General features: G+C 42.4%; 1 non-coding gene across 1 annotated transcript; it reads left to right on the top strand.

Moving 5' to 3' along the window:
• Positions 1-5985: 5985 nt before the first annotated feature.
• On the top strand, positions 5986-6058 carry Trnaf-gaa (transfer RNA phenylalanine (anticodon GAA)). Its single transcript has one exon. It is a non-coding gene; the product is annotated as a tRNA-Phe (tRNA).
• The last annotated feature ends 11681 nt before the right edge of the window (positions 6059-17739 follow it).

Here is a 17739-nt window from a genome sequence, read left to right as displayed (position 1 = left end):
ATCCGTGTGCTTGACATTTCAGCGTAGCTTTTTTTCCGGAAGTCATATTCTGTGCTATACAGTAACCTACCTTCCATACGTACGGTAAGAAACTCAAAGAATTGATGGAATGCACATGTACACATACAAACCTGAACGAAAAAACGCTTGGCACCACTGACTGAAAGCAGGAGTCGTGCCACGGACGCGGGAAGCATGTTTTACCAAGATCACACCAACTGTGAGCTCTTCTCTCGCCGTGCGGAGTATAGCCGAACACTCAGACAAATAGCTAGCTGTTTTGAATGTAGGTGTGTGAGACAATCTGAGCAGCCGTCTTCGGTTGCTTGCAGATGACGCTGTCGTTTATCGGCTAATAAAGTCATCAGAAGATCAAAACAACTTGTAAAACGATTTAGAAAAGATATCTCAATGCTGCGAAAATTGGCAGTTGACCATAAATAACGAAAAGTGTGAGGTCATCCACTTGAGTGCTAAAGGGAACTCGTTAAACTTCGGTTACACGATAAATCAGACTAATCTAAAAGCCGTAAATTTAACTAAATACCTAGGTATTACAATTACGAACAACTGAAATTGGAAGGAACTGGAAAATGTTGTAGGGAAGGCTAACCAAAGACTGCGTTTCATTGGCAGGACAATTAGAAAGTATAACAGACCTGCTAAGGAGACTGCCTACACTACGCTTGTCCGTCCTCTTTTAGAATACTGCTCCGCGGTGTGGGATCCTTACCAGATAGGACTGAAGGAGTACATCGAAAAAGTTCAAAGAAGGGCAGCACGTTTTGTACTATTGCGAAATATGGGAGAGAGTGTCACAGAAATGATACAAAATTTGGGCTGGACATCATTAAGAAAGACGTTTTTCGTTGCGACGGAATCTTCTCACGAAATTCCAATCACCAACTTTCTCCTCCGAATGCGAAAATATTTTGTTGACACCGACCTACATAGGGAGGAACGATTACCACGTCAAAATAAGGGAAATCAGAGCTCGTACGGAAAGATATAGGTGTTCGTTCTTTCCGCGCGCTATACAGGATTGGAATGATAGAGAATTGTGATGGTGGTTCGATGAACCGTGTGCCAGGCACTTAAATGTGATTTGCAAACTATCCATGTAGATGTAGAAAAATATAATTTATAATCGGCCATTATGAAAATGATTCAACATAGTCAATGTTAACAACGAAATGGGACTGTTGTAATCGGAACTGTGGCTCTCTAAAACTGTATTCAGCTACTAAATAACACGAACACCTAATAAAAATAATCTCTGCCAAACCATTTTAGGAAGAGAGGACACGCTGGCCGTTGTGACCGAGTAGTTCTAGACGCTACAGTCTGGAACCGAGCGACCGCTACGGTTCCAGGTTCGAATCCTGTGGTGTCACCGCCAGACACCACACTTGCTAGGTGGTAGCTTAAATCGGCCGCGGTCCATTTAGTACATGTCGGACCCGCGTGTCGCCACTTTGTGATCGCAGACCGAGCGCCACCACAAGGCAGGTCTCGAGATACGGACGAGCACTCGCCCCAGTTGTACGACGACTTTGCTAGCGACTACACTGACGAAGCCTTTCTCTCATTTGCCGAGAGACAGTTAGAATAGCCTTCAGCTAAGTCAATGGCTACGACCTAGGAAGGCGCCATTAACCATTTTAAGATAGAGTCTCACTTGTATCATCAAGGAATGCTGTATTCACATGAAGGATTAAAAGTTAAGTATTAAAGCAGCTACGTACTTTTCTTGCTACCATTCATTACGTATCCTGTTTCAGACCTCTATCTAGCCTACGTGAGATTACGCGTGCCTTTCGGCTACTTCAGTGTGGCGTAGCTGTCTTGTTACGCCACAACAAATCCTGCCTCGGGCATGGATGTGTGTGATGTCCTTAGATTAGTTAGCTTTAAGTAGTTCTAAGTTCTAGGGGACTGATGACCTCAGATGTTAAGTCCCATAGTGCTCAGAGCCATTTGAGTCATTTGGAAGGGAGGACGAAGATGTTTATTATTACGGTGTATCACTTAATGTTAGCAACTTCTCTTATGTCTGCGCACAACACTACCAAATACGGTGACGGAGGGGCAAATCTTGAAAGTAAATTCCTTGATAAAACTTTTACTTTTTATCGGGCACACACAAACACACACACACACACACACACACACACACACACGAGCGCGCCGCGCGCCGACTGCTGATGATATTCAAGTATAATTACAGATCTCTATAACAATTTGAACAATATAAAAATGCGTTATTCCTCGAATATGTAAGATTTTGCACACTTTGCAAGCAAAGTGAACAGTAAGATTAAATGTTTTACTTATTGAAAGCATAAGCACAAGTAAAGTGTGATAAAAGCATTTCAAAACGTCAACATCTATTTGCTCAAAAATGTATACATAAGTGCGCAGTCACAGTGCCACCGATCTCGTCTCCCGAACGTACAGACTTAAGGCGACAGTCGGCGGAATTTAGATTCGTTTGTTTTCTTCGACCTAATTAGTCGACGTTCCCTGACTTAAAACGTGGATTGTGAGAAATTTAGAAGATTAGTACAGGAAAGAAGGATCTCGCACGATTCCCTTCGCCGATCTACGGAGTGTTTTATGTCGTCGTGTTACTCTTTTATGGCACGCACATTGGTCGACACTTCCCAATAATAAATTGCGGGACGTGAAAGCTCTTGCCTGTGCTTGGACCTCTTCCTCCCGAAGTCGTCGTCGGGAGGAGGTAATTTTAACTAGACTCCGGATAGGGCACTGTCTTTTTAGCCATCGACATCTTTTAAGCGGCGATCCTCCCCCACTGTGTCCCCACTGCTCTCAGCTGTGGACGCCACCTTTTACTTGAGTGCCCCTGTTTTACTCCGTTACGCGTCCGTCTGCAGCTGTCGCCTGATATATCTTCCATTTTAGCAGATGACACGCGCTCAGCCGACCGCGTTCTCGAGTTTATTAGTGCCAGTGAGATGACGTCAGTCATTTGAAGGTGTTTTTGGGGACAACCAACGCCCTTCTATAGTGGTTTTTTAAGCTTTCCTTCTATTTTTAGTTTCTCCAATTTTTGAGTTTCGTTCCCATTTCTGCCTTTTCCTAAGTCACAGACTGGGCGCTAATGACCGTAGCAGTTTTGCGCCCTAAAACCATTTTAAAAAAATTAATAAAAATAAGGAGCTCGTGGCACCCTGAGAAAGGGAGCTGTAATGGCAGGCATATGTCTCGGAATCTTATTCTGAAATAACTACTTGATTGGAAGCTACAGATTTCGAACAACTCAAAAATTTAATAATAATTGAATCTTACGTTATGAAAGTTTCGTTCGTCCCTAACCATTTCAGACTCAAGTCTATACTTTAAAACGCAGCATGTCACGCAGGCAAACTTGGTATCGAAAATTTGAGGCCCATATAATATAATACAACAAAGTGTGTGTTCAAGTGAGAAAAGTGGAGTGTATCAATTTTGATGCTTAATTTTACTGTAGTGGATCTTTTTTGGATTGTGGCAGACGGGTATTAACTATCTACCAATTATTGTTCCTGTTTAATTATATTTTTATGCCAGTAGGGTCATGATTCTGTTGTATGAGGTGGTCTGCAAATTTGTTGTCTGCGTTTTCATGTTTCATTGCTTTAGTTACTTAAAGAATCTTATTATAAAATTTATATTTGCCTTTCGGCCTTTGCCGAATGACAGTCATTGAAGCTTACTTGATATATTTGTGTTTTGCTGAATTGATTTGAAGTTGTGCAGTGTGTCTGTAATCTTGCATTTCGATCTCACCATGAATCATGTCGATTATGTAATAGAACGTTTCTCTCTTTATCTCATGTATTTGTAACACTTGCCTGGTTATTCCAGCAGCTGAGGAGAGAGTGTGCAGTACTCGCCACGTTTTTCTCGAGACAGATATGGGCTATAATTGATACCTAGCCTTCTTGATCCCGCTGAAAAGTTACGGAGAAGATCGTATCCACGGGGGCAAGCTGTTGGCAGATGTTATCGGGCGATCTCTGGGAACAGCGTCTGGCGATCGTTGTCAGTGTGACAGTGATCGCGGCCTAAATGAGCTGTAGGATATGTATGTACTTGTGGTTAATGCGCACACGATCATTTCTGGGGAAGAACGGGGGCGTTACGTTGGGCGTTGTTGTACAAGGGGTCTTCAGAAAGTTTCCGTTTGACACCGCTCGGCGCGCGCCGATCGCGTATGCTTTGGTATGTGCGTGCTCGGCAGCTCAAATGGTTCAGATGGCTCTGAGCACTATGGGACTTAACTTCTGAGGTCACCAGTCCCCTGGAACTTAGAACTACTTAAACCTAACTAACCTAAGGACATCACACACACATCCATGCCCGAGGCAGGATTCGAACCTGCGACCGTAGCAGCAGCGCGGTTCCGGACTGTTCGGCAGCTCAGTCGGCATCCATTCGTCACATCGGGAACGTCTCTGCGCGTCTGTTTTTTTTTCGACATTCGAATTTGTATTGTGCGCTGCAATCGAAAATCCCGCCAGTTGTGAGGTGCGGCCTGTGATACAGTTTTTGTTGGCAAAAAACCTAAAACCTATAGATCTTTATCGTGAACTGTGCGAAGTGTACGGAAACAACGTAATGAGTGAATGTTCCGCCCGGAAATGGTGCATTCGGTTTAAAAATGGCCGAACCAACGTTCATGATGAACAGAATAGTGGACGCCCGAGCATTGCGACTGACGATCTTGTCGCTAAAGTTGAGGAAGCGATTCGTGAAAACTGTCGCTTCACTGCAGCGGAGCTTCCGCTTTCTTTTCCACAGGTTTCACGGACTTTGTTGTTTGAAATTGTCACTCTAAAGCTACGCTATCGCAAATTTTGTGCATGATGGGTGCCCAAAATGCTTACAGAGCACCATAAAGAACAGCGAATGGGGGCAACGTTGACATTTCTGGAGGCCTACCACAAACATGGTGATTCATTACTGGATCGAATCGTAAACGGTGACTAGACTTGGGTGAAACAATTGCGAGACAAAATTACAGTCCATGGAGTGGGGGCACACAAGGTCCCTCAAAAACCAAGAAAATGTTTGCAAACCTTGTCACCAAGGAGGTTGATGGCGACAGTCTTTTGGGATAGGCAAGGTGTGCTTCTTATTGATTTTATCGAACGCGGGACAACCATAAATTATGCCCGGTACTGTAAAACTTTGCACAGCCTTGGAAGAGCAGTTCAAAACAAACGCCGAGCAAAGCTGACATCCAAAATTTTGTTTTTGCACTGCAGTTTTCGACCTCACACGGCAAACCGCACTAAAGAACTCCTTAATTCATTCAAATGGGAAATTTTCCCTCATCCGCCCTCCAGGCCCGATCTTGCACCAGGCGACTTCCACTTGTTTTCCAAGATGAGGAACTGGCTTGCAACGCAGCGCTTTGATGACGACGCGGAACTCCAGGCGGGCGTGACTCACTGGCTGAAGTCTCAGGCGGCAGAATTTTACGACGAAGGTCTTTCAAAGCTTGTCCACCGCTATGTTGAGTGCCTCAGTGTGTTTGATGATTATGTGGAAAAGTAGTATGTCATTCGCTCTTTGAGATGTATATAATAAAACGTATTTCTTGTACTTAGCTTTTTTGTTTTTAATGTCAGAACGTTCCCTACTTTCTGAATAGCCCTCGTATATTCCTGGACTCGTCATTTAAAGCTCGTTCTTGAAACTTTTTAAGTACGCTTTCTAGGGATAGTTTACGCCATCTTCAAGTGTACCATTGCTCATGAGCACGTAGAGCTGTAGATGACTGCGAGATCGTCCCCAGCGATACTGAATCTCAGCGCCTCTTTCTGATACCCCAAAAACCGACAGCAGGTGGTCCACCGTTGATGCCAAACATACCTGCATTCAAAGCATTCAGTGAGCGGCTCACGAGCCACTCAGCTAAGTAGAAATGCACCTTCTGGCGCGTTCATGCGATGGCATCCTCTCTGCTTTGCGTGAACCGAAATAGCTCAGTTGGGAGAGCGTTAGACTGAAGATCTAAAGGTCCCTGGTTCGATCCCGGGTTTCGGCATTCATTTTAATGGCGTCCAAATATGCCGCCACCAATATCTTACTGACAGTTGCTACAGAGAAGCAAATTCAACCATCCACAATAGATAGCTGTGTTTCCACTTACATTCGATTGGCACGCGTCTACACAAATATTCTGGAAAGCACTGGGAAGTGCGCAACATTGTTTCCCATTGTACCAGTTATTACTAACTTCTTCCCATTCCATTCATCCGGGAAGAATGCTTAAATTCCTCTTTGTGCGCTATAATTAATTTAATCTTACCCTCACGATCCCCACGGAGCGTGACGTAGGGATTTGTAGTAAATTCCTAGATTCATCATTTACAGCTTGTTCTTGAAACTTCGTAAGTAGGCTTTCTCGGAGTAGTTTACTTCTATCTTCAAGCGACTGTCAGTTCAGGCTCTTCGCGTCTTTGTGACATTCTTCCACGGCACGGGTCAAACAAACCTGTGACCATTCGTTCTGCCATTCCCTGCCTACGTTCGAAGTCCCCTGATTGTGTTCTTTGTTACTGGTCCCACACACTTGAACGTTTTTCTAAAACGGGTTCGCACGTGTGTTTTGCAAGCAATCTTCTTTGTAGACTGACTGCATTTCCCCAGTATTTTAGCAATAAACCCAAGACTGAGCCTGTGTGATCATTCCATTTCATATCGCTACATAATCTTACACACGGGTATTTGTATGAGTTGGCCGATTACACTTGCAACCTATTGACATTAAAGCCACGGTATACTACGTTTTTTCGTTTTGTGGAGGGCACAATTTTACATTTCTGAAAATTTAATGTAAGTTATTCTCTGCGCCACTCTGAAATGCTGTTATCGAGATCTGGCTGAATATCTGTGCAGCTTTTTTTGCAGACAGTATTTTATTATAGATAATTGCCTGATCCGCAAAAAGTCTGAGATAATATTAATACTATCTACAAGACCATTAATATAATACATGAACAGCAAGGATCCCAACCCACTTCCCTAAGTCACCGTCGAAGCTATTTCTACATCTGTTGATCACTCTGCATTCGAGATAAGACGTGCGTCCGGTGTACCAAGAAGTCCTCAGTCCAGTCAGAAATCTTGCTTGATACTCTGTAGGATTGTGCTTTTGATAAAAAGCCTAGGTGTAGTGCTGAATGAAATGCTTTCCAGAAATCAAGAATTCTGCATTCCATTATTGATTTTTTTGTTGGAACAGTAGCCCACCTAGAAAGTTAATTTATCAATCATCGTAACAGTGAGGGCTATTACGACATGGTGGAATGGATTTCCTGGCAAGCCCAACGTTTCGTATCCCACTTCCCTTGTGCGCACCTGAACTTACTTCCACGTGACACCTTGACTCTGCGCCCAGTACAGCATGCTGTGTCCTCCCTACCAAGAAATTCTCAACCAAGGCCCAAACTTCGCTTAATGCCCGTACTGTCGTACTCTCGACAATGAAAGTAATTGCCATACTGGTCTTTTTTTTTTTTTTTTTTTTTTTTTTTTTTTGGGGGGGGGGGGGGGGGGGAAGTCCAGAAATACTGCATCTACGTGACTGTTTCCGTCCATGGCTTTCAGGATGTCATGTGACAAACGTTTGAGCTAGTTTTCACATGATCGATGTTTTCGGAATCCGTGCTGGTTGGCATGGAAGATATCACTCTGTTTGAGATACCTCATTGTGTTTAAGCTCAGAATACGCTCTAAGATTCGATAACAAATGGATGTCAGGGATATTGGACGGTAGTTGTGTGGATCACTTCTGCTACACTTCTTGCGGACGTGCGTGTCCTGTGCTTTCTTACAGCTACTTGGCGCGATTTTCATCCCGAGTGGTCTACAGTAGATTATCGTTAAAAATGGGCAAACTCATCCGCAAATTCGGTATAGAATCTAATACGAATTTCATTGGGTCCCGGGCGTTCTTACTTTTAGCGATTCCAGGTGTTTCTCAGCGTCACTGACTAGATTTCAGAGTTTCTTAATTTGCTTTGCTGCCTTCAGTTTCAGTCCGTGTCTAGTGCATTAGTGTCTGAACACTAATTGCCTTTGCTTGTCAACAGCACTGTCTACAATTCTCCTAAACCTGAGTCGTGTACTAGCGTGTCAAGTTTCGGAACAAGTAACCACTAACACCTGCTAGCCCAGCAGCGAAGGAGGGTAGTAAGATTTTGGTTCAAGGCTCCGTCGACACCGATGTCATTGGAGAAGGCCCACACGTTTGGAATATTTATTTTTAAGTACGGGGAAGGAATTCAGCCATACCCGTCAAAGGAACCATGCGAGCATTTGCCTGGAGCGATTTAGGGAAATCGCAGAAAACCTATACCTGGATGACCGGATGTGTATTTGAACGAACGCCCTCCCGAATGGGAGTCCGGTGTGGTAACCACTGCGCTACATCGCTCGGTGCACTGCATCGGTTGTTGACGTATCCGGTACTTTCGTGGCATACAAAATCAACTAACATCTCTATACAGTGGAAAAGCACCGTGACTGATAAGATAGCAGTAGTATTGTTAAACGTTCCTTTTGTTCGTTGATTGGAGGTATCGTAGCGTCGCGCCGAGTCCCGGCTGCGCTCGCGGCCAGAAGTCAGCACAGTGAGCCAGCAAAACAAATCACGAGGCGCACTGCTCCACAAATCTTACTGAGGATTTTACTGGCGGACCTGGAGTACTCTGCACTGCCACACTACCCAATCAGTGTAGACAATCATCAGCAGCGTCGCTTCGACTCACGAGACAGAGGTAAACTCAAGACCCCAAAGTCAATAAATAAAAATCGTGTCGCAATTCAATAACTTTTAAGGAGAAGTTCTGGTCGAGAGGCACGAAAACGGGGTGTAGCCTAATTTTTTTCATTAAAGGATGTTTTTTATTGAAATGGGTGTTTACCACTTTATTATACATGGGTTCTTCTATGAAAAAAAAATTATATCTTAAGAATTTAACAATGGTGGGTGCAGCCTTTATAGGCCGGCCGAAGTGGCCGAGCGGTTCTAGGCGCTACAGTCTGGAACCGCGCGACTGCTGCGGTCGCACGTTAGAATCCTGCCTCGGGCATGGGTGTGTGTGATGTCCTTAGGTTAGTTAGGTTTATGTAGTTCTAAGTTCTAGGGGACTGATGACCTCAGCAGTTAAGTCCTATAGTGCTCAAACTACGCGCCTCGCGGTGCGTGCTGTTTACGCGAAGCTTTATCTAGACTCGTGGCTATTTCTGAAACCCTTAAGAAATTCTTAAATTAGAGTGAATTTGTTGGCTCATCACAATGGCGTTTTGAAAAATACCTCGGAAAAAAAGAAATGGTACTCTGTTTGAAAAACACGTCAGTTTTTCGGCATGTATTTCAAGGTTCAGGTGTTTAAATAATTATTTAAAATTCTAATGAAAAAAGCTCTCAGTAAGGTACTCTAAATTTATTACCTTTTACTTAAAAATGAAATTAATCCGTTAACCTGCCGAGGCTATAGAGCGGTTTGCGCGCTGGAAAATGTTGGTTCGAGAAAAATGCGTTTGAAATTTGGAGTAATAAAAAATACATTTTTTCAAAACTTATGGTTAATCTGCGGTCCAGGGACCCTTCCTCTTCCTCTGGTTCTGAATTTGGTGCTGTATTTTCTCAGTCCATCTCTTTTAAGAAACTGAGATATTCCTTGCCCCGTGGCTGCCACGCGTTTCCTGTAAGATAAATTCGCGAAGTGTTTGCTGTCCGTTCCTATCACGCTTCCTAACACGTTCATGGTCTTCAGGATAGATGAATAACCTTCGTTGAATATACCTGCAGTATGCTGCTATTTCAACAGCTTTAGCCGCGCAATGAAGATGTTTCAGTACCGGTTTCCAAACGCATGCCTTGGAGCTCTCGTCGTCATTTTGTGTATTGGCTCCAATATATCTTTACAGCAAATCTTAATTGGATAGAAGTTCGTACACTGGTTGAATCATTTCTTGAACTAATTCATCGAGCGGCTACTGCTGCCTGTATTTCGGCCAGCACACCGTTCCGTGCAACTTTGCCAATCAAATAACCTTTTGCAGGCGCAATCTACATACTTCAGGGATGAAAATTAAGTAAGAACAATCTGTTCTTGCGTCGGTCTTGACCAGAACCTCACGTTAAGAAAGATCCCGGAATACGACCACTGGGCTGGAATGTGTAGTCCGCTAACAGTTCTTATTCCGCCTCCAACTGGCACCTTGCACCTTCCACTGCTAAACTCCACGACAACAAAAGAGGAACACATTTCACAGTCAATAGGGAAAGAGTGACGCAAAAGACACCACTCTCATGTTCGCCCGGAAACAAATATAATTTATTGGTTTCAATGAAACACTCGCCAAGTCGTTCACTAAACACTACCACCCGGCTAGAATACCTCTCATTAATTTCAGTTAAACCATGACTGTTATCTGTACCTCAAAATGACGCAAATAAAACTTTATTTCTCCAAAAATATAACTATAAACTCTTAAGCATAAGTTATGCAATCATAAAAATTATATTTTACTTTCATGAAAGTATCCTCCCTTGGATTTAATGACTGCCTCACAAATTCGAGGCATGCGGTCAATAAATTTTTGCAGGTGTTGGGAGTCTGTTTGATTGGACACATCCTTAACGACATTCCAAAGATGCACGTTGCTTGTTTTGTGAACTTTCCGGATACGTCTCGTCTGTCCGCTGTCTCGTCTGTCCACTTTATCCCAGACCATTTCAATAGGATTACGATCAGAGCTTTGGGACTGCCACAACGTATCGTTCTGTACCTTTTATTTATCCTTTGAGGCAATTTACTTCTTACAGAACGCGACGGATGTCTTGGTTCATTATCCTGTTGTAGTGTAAACCCGTTCAGCATTATGCGCAATCCACATGGTGTCGTACAATAATGAAGTGTGCGGTAGTAGTTCTTCTGGTCCATACACCCTTCTATCTCTACAATATCGGCAACTTTGTCCCATTCAAAACATCCTCCAACCATAATACAAGCCGCACCACCGTGTTTTAACTGCAGGTAGAATACACTGCTGGGCCACCCTGTTTCCTTCAAATCTACGAACAAATGTCCTCCCTCTGGTAATAAAAATCTCGAATTCCGATTAATCTGTGAACTAAAACCTTCTTGAACTGTTCATGTGTCCACATGCTACGTTTCTTAGCCCTTTCGAGATTCTTCTTTTTATCTGTGGTCTTCAAAAGAGATTTCCTTTCTACCATTCTTTCGTTCAAGCTACCCTTTTTTACTGTTGCAACAGACTTTTTTTGTTCATTTCTACCAATTCTGGGCGAAGTTGTGCTGCTGTTTTGAATCTGTTTTTCTTACTAGTAATTCTGGTGAACTTTTCATCACTTTTAGTTGTTTTGCGAGGTCATCCTGGTGGTGGTAGGGCGCTACTGCTGGCGGTGAAGCGTGTGTTGCACTCCCTCTATACACGTGACACATGGCTTCTCAGTTTGGGACATGGATAAACCTGCTTGCGTGAGTGCTACAACTGCAGCAAGTTGATACATAATAGTGATGTGCACACTGTCAAGGGGTAGCCACAACTGAACACGTCCATGTTGGGTCCATGACGACATTGGGGTGAGGATGACCTCAGATGAACAAGTGATTTTATTTTCTACAACAGATGATGGAATTTTAAGGGTTCCGAAACCGGTCGTGTACCCAGTAAAAGATTGTGGATAAGCAACTGTCCTGCGGTTTCTTCATTTTTCAAAATACGCTGTCAACTGTCACTAACGAATTGAAATTCAAGGATTGTACAGTACCATGACGTGAAGTAGACTGACGACATCACAACACTACAGGGAACAAGCATATCACCTCACGTAATTATAAGGGGCGGCCAAAAAGTTTTCGTTCGAAGGCCGTGCAGTCCAGAATCGGTGTGACGATCAAGCAAAATCTTAGTGAGCATTGAAGCAATCACCCCACCGACGCACCAGGTTGGAGATAGCCGTTCGGTAAAACTCTGTGGCCTGCTGCGTCAAGAAGTCGGCAATTGCGTGCTGGACATCCTCGTCCCACAGGAATCGTCGACCCTGTTTAAGGGACCGAAGGCGTGATAATTAGGGCTATAGGCAGAGGTCTGCGCGGATGCGGATATCCGCGGTATTTGTTACTTGGCGGATAAAATAGCGACCGGCGCGGATATCTGCGGGTCATCTGCGGATAATGAGCAAGGCATCTGCACAGTGTGTATGTTGCAATGTTAGTTGAAAACTTCAAGTCTGTTGACATTCTTGGAACCTTGCAGGGCCCGGGTAGAGCGGATGTCTGTTGACCTCTGCCCCTGGCTACGACCGACGTAGCTGTACCCAAGAGACCTGCGCCTAATCCGTTTCCGCGACCGTGTCTTTTGTCTGGCCTGTGCAGTGCTCTCTGGGTGGCAAACCTGCCCACTGTCTACCAGACAGGTGCCCGTTGCAGTTTTCCGCTGCCTTCAGTTAGCGCTTTGTACTGACCGAGTGACAACGTGCATCGTAGCAAATATCAGTGAGAGTTCTTACTTCAACTGAACACCATATCGATGGATACAATTTCGTGTAAGGTGAAAAAAGATAATTTTACATTAGTGAAGGAAAACAAATTGAAATCGCCAATTTGGAAAAAATTCGGATACGTATTTGATGGCAACGAAAAGATAAAAGATATAGTGGCTTGTTTTGCATGTAAAAAAGCATATTCCTACACTGGACACAAAAGTGGAACTTCAAATTTGGTAAAACACTCGTGTGAGGCTGGACAAAGTAGCTAATTACTTATTTAAATACCACGAGAGACGTGAAAGTTCCTGAAGTTCCGCCAAATTTGAAGACAGCCGCGACAGAAAAACTTATCAATCTTGTCAGCAAAGATATTTTACCATTCGAAGTTGCGTGTGGATCTGGGTTTCTCGAGACGGCACAGTTTCTTATTGATGTAGGGGCCAAGTACGGTGCAGTGAGTGCCAAGGAACTGCTACCTCATCCAACCACCATATCCAGAAATTTCAAGGAAACGGCCGATCTTTTTTGTGAAACTGTCTCCGCAGAAGTGAAGAATATATTCATAGATATAGGTGGAGCACTAACTGTCGATTTATGGACTGATTCGTATCGTAAAATAAACTACATGGGAGTGACTGCATATTATGTTAATTATGAAGAAGTGAAACTTGAGGATCGAGTGTTGTGCACCAGAAATTTTGAGAGTAAGATTAAAAACAGGAGAAAACATTGAACTTGAATTAATTAAGATACTACGGTCGTTCGATTTATTCAGTGCTGTGAATAACATCCTGTTCGTTACGGATAGAGGTCCAAATATTGTGGCAGCACTTCGCCAATACAAGAGGCTCTCGTGCTCAGCACACATTCTTAATACTGTGCTGGAGCACACGACTCGAGGAGACGCGAATGATGAGAAGAGTGACGTGCAGCGACTAATAAATTCGTGTCGAGCTATCACAACTTTCTTTAAAAGATCTGATCTTCAGAATCGCCTTCAGAAGTCATTGAAAGGAGATATAGACACACGATGGAACAGTAAATTGGATTTGTTTGAGTCTATCAATTCACAATGGTTTGAAGTTCTGTCAATTTTGTTAGAGAAAAATCAAGATAATTTGATTGATTCTATTGGAAGGTATAATAACCTTTCTGACACCATTTAAAATAGCTTCTTGTGATTTCGAAGCCTCCAAACCCCTACGCTTTATTTTTGTGTGTTGTGGAAGTTAAAACTTCTCTCCTTCCTTGAAAAAAATGATGGCGACAGCCCATTTATGATAGATTTAAAGAGTACTGCCAAATCTATTTTAATTAGCAAATGGGACATAACAGTAACGCATAAACTTGCAACGTTTTTGAATCCAAAATATAAAAACCTAAAATTTCTTAGCAGTGCCGAAAAAGATGAAGTTGTAAAGGAAGCGAAAAATTATGTTGCGAGAAATTGTCCACAGTTAAAAGATAAGGAGAAAACAAGAATCCTCAGAAGATGAATCGACGAGAGATCTTGACTTTGCGCCAGATGAAATTCTCAGATTTACAAATGATAAAGTCCAATTTTCGGAAGGCATCGACTTGATAGCTTGGTGGCATGGACGTGAAAACGTCTATCCTCGTCGTTCCTAACTCGCATACTTCGTGCACTGCATTCCAGCGTCCAGCGCGCCATCTGAGAGAAGCTTCTCCACTGCGGGACAAATGATGCAGGACCGACGCACGTCTTTGAAGCCACAGACGATTGATGACATCATGTTCCTGCATAGTAATCTTCCAAAGTAAAAAGGTACTTGTACAGCTTCTCTTACTTAACTTATTTTTTTTTTTGCTTATCTCAATTAGTTACAATTTTTTTCCAAATGATTCTTTCTTTTACAGAATTTGAATCAGAAGCAAGCAGGAGATGAAAATATTTAATCTGAATCTTGTGAGTTTTTATTGTAATATTTATAGTAAAGAATTTCCTCGACATATTGTTAGTATTTTTACTATTCCCAACAAGAACATTTAAGTAGCATTAGGTAAAAGAAGGAAATATTTAACAAGCAATTGGTTTATTCTACTTTTCATACTAAAGAGCTCAATTGTAAGTTTTTACTCTTCGCAACAAGAACATTCAACAGCTAACACGTCAATATTATTAAACTAGGTAATGATGATCTCATAAGCGCCTACCTAAATTTTAGCGTGCTCTACAGTAACATTTGCAGCCGCCGAGCATTGTCTCTCTTTGTGAACAGTGAAACAGCCCGGCCGGAGCGGTGGCACGGCGGGCCTTGTAATTAATTACAAGTGGGACTTCAGACTACGGCTCACGACCACCAACAAGCTGTGACTGCGATGGCCCGTGAAAGATTATTCTGATCACATTGAAAGCTTACAAAATATTCAAATCATCCAAAATAATAATTTGTCTTTTAATTTACCAGCCAATTAATAAAGATAAGGGCTGAAATTCGTAAGAAAATTGAACATTTTAACTGTAACTCGGTATTGCTTAACAGGGAACAATGCCTAACATTTGAAGTAATGGGACAGTGGTTTGTATATAAACATCTTGAAATCGTTTGCAGTTCCATTAAACTCTGAAAAAAATTATTTTTTAACATTGAAAGTGTTGTTGTTGTTGTGGTCTTTAGTCCTGAGACTGGTTTGATGCAGCTCTCCATGCTACTCTATCCTGTGCAAGCTTTTTCATCTCCCAGTACCTACTGCAACCTACATCCTTCTGAATCTGCTTAGTGTATTCATCTCTTGGTCTCCCTCTACGATTTTTACCCTCCACACTGCCCTCCAATACTAAATTGGTGATCCCTTGATGCCTCAGAACATGTCCTACCAACCAATCCCTTCTTCTGGTCAAGTTGTGCCACAAACTTCTCTTCTCCCCAATCCTATTCAATACTTCCTCATTAGTTATGTGATCTACCCATCTAATCTTCAGCATTCTTCTGTAACACCACATTTCGAAAGCTTCTATTCTCTTCTTGTCCAAACTATTTATCGTCCATGTTTCACTTCCATACATGGCTACACTCCATACGAATACTTTCAGAAATGACTTCCTGACACTTAAATTAATACTGGATGTTAAAAAATTTCTCTTCTTCAGAAACGCTTTCCTTGCCATTGCCAGCCTACATTTTATATCCTCTCTACTTCGACCATCATCAGTTATTTTGCTCCCCAAATAGCAAAACTCCTTTACTACTTTAAATGCCTCATTTCCTAATCTAATTCCCTCAGCATCACCCGACTTAATTAGACTACATTCCATTATCCTCGTTTTGCTTTTGTTGATGTTCATCTTATATCCTCCTTTCAAGACACTGTCCATTCCATTCAACTGCTCTTCCAAGTCCTTTGCTGTCTCTGACAGAATTACAATGTCATCGGCGAACCTCAAAGTTTTTATTTCTTCTCCTTGAATTTTAATACCTACTCCGAATTTTTCTTTTGTTTCCTTTACTGCTTGCTCAATATACAGATTGAACAACATCGGGGAGAGGCTACAACCCTGTCTTACTCCCTTCCCAACCACTGCTTCCCTTTCATGTCCCTCGACTCTTATAACTGCCATCTGGTTTCTGTACAAATTGTAAATAGCCTTTCGCTCCCTGTATTTTACCCCTGCCACCTTTAGAATTTGAAAGAGCGTATTCCAGTCAACATTGTCAAAAGCTTTCTCTAAGTCTACAATTGCTAGAAACGTAGGTTTGCCTTTCCTTAATCTTTCTTCTAAGATAAGTCGTAAGGTCAGTATTGCCTCACGTGTTCCAGTGTTTCTACGGAATCCAAACTGATCTTCCCCGAGGTTGGCTTCTACTAGTTTTTCCATTCGTCTGTAAAGAATTCGTGTTAGTATTTTGCAGCTGTGACTTATTAAGCTGATAGTTCGGTAATTTTCACATCTGTCAACACCTGCTTTCTTTGGGATTGGAATTATTATATTCTTCTTGAAGTCTGAGGGTATTTCGCCTGTTTCATACATCTTGCTCACCAGATGGTAGAGTTTTGTCAGGACTGGCTCTCCCACGGCCGTCAGTAGTTCCAATGGAATATTGTCTACTCCGGGGGCCTTGTTTCGACTCAGGTCTTTCAGTGCTCTGTCAAACTCTTCACGCAGTATCATATCGCCCATTTCATCTTCATCCTCTTCCATTTCCATAATATTGTCCTCAAGTACATCGCCCTTGTATAGACCCTCTATATACTCCTTCCACCTTTCTGCTTTCCCTTCTTTGCTTAGAACTGGGTTTCCATCTGAGCTCTTGATATTCATACAAGTCGTTCTCTGTTCTCCAAAGGTCTCTTTAATTTTCCTGTAGGCGGTATCTATCTTACCCCTAGTGAGATAGGCCTCTACATACCTACATTTGTCCTCTAGCCATCCCTGCTTAGCCATTTTGCACTTCCTGTCGATCTCATTTTTGAGACGTTTGTATTCCTTTTTGCCTGTTTCACTTACTGCATTTTTATATTTTCTCCTTTCATCAATTAAATTCAATATTTCTTCTGTTACCCAAGGATTTCTACTAGCCCTCGTCTTTTTACCTACTTGATCCTCTGCTGCCTTCACTACTTCATCCCTCAAAGCTACCCATTCTTCTTCTACTGTATTTATTTCCACCATTCCTGTCATTTGCTCCCTTATGCTCTCCCTGATTCTCTGTACAACCTCTGGTTCTTTTAGTTTATCCAGGTCCCATCTCCTTAAATTCCTACCTTTTTGCAGTTCCTTCAGTTTTAATCTACAGGTCATAACCAATAGATTGTGGTCAGAGTCCACATCTGCCCCTGGAAAGTCTTACAATTTAAAACCTGGTTCCTAAATCTCTGTCTTACCATTATATAATCTATCTGATACCTTTTAGTATCTCCAGGGTTCTTCCATGTATACAACCTTCTTTCATGATTCTTAAACCAAGTGTTAGTTATGATTATGTTGTGCTCTGTGCAAAATTCGACCAGGCGGCTTCCTCTTTCATTTCTGTCCCCCAATCCATATTCACCTACTATGTTTCCTTCTCTCCCGTTTCCTACACTCGAATTCCAGTCACCCATGACTATTAAATTTTCGTCTCCCTTCACAATCTGAATAATTTCTTTTATTTCATCATACATTTCTTCAATTTCTTCGTCATCTGCAGAGCTAGTTGGCATATAAACTTGTACTACTGTAGTAGGCGTGGGCTTCG

Source organism: Schistocerca serialis, chromosome 10 (assembly GCF_023864345.2).
Source record: "Schistocerca serialis cubense isolate TAMUIC-IGC-003099 chromosome 10, iqSchSeri2.2, whole genome shotgun sequence".
In the NCBI taxonomy this organism is placed as follows: Eukaryota; Metazoa; Arthropoda; class Insecta; order Orthoptera; family Acrididae; genus Schistocerca; species Schistocerca serialis.
Note: the sequence above shows the minus strand (reverse complement) of the source record. Positions and strands in the feature narration are given on the sequence as shown.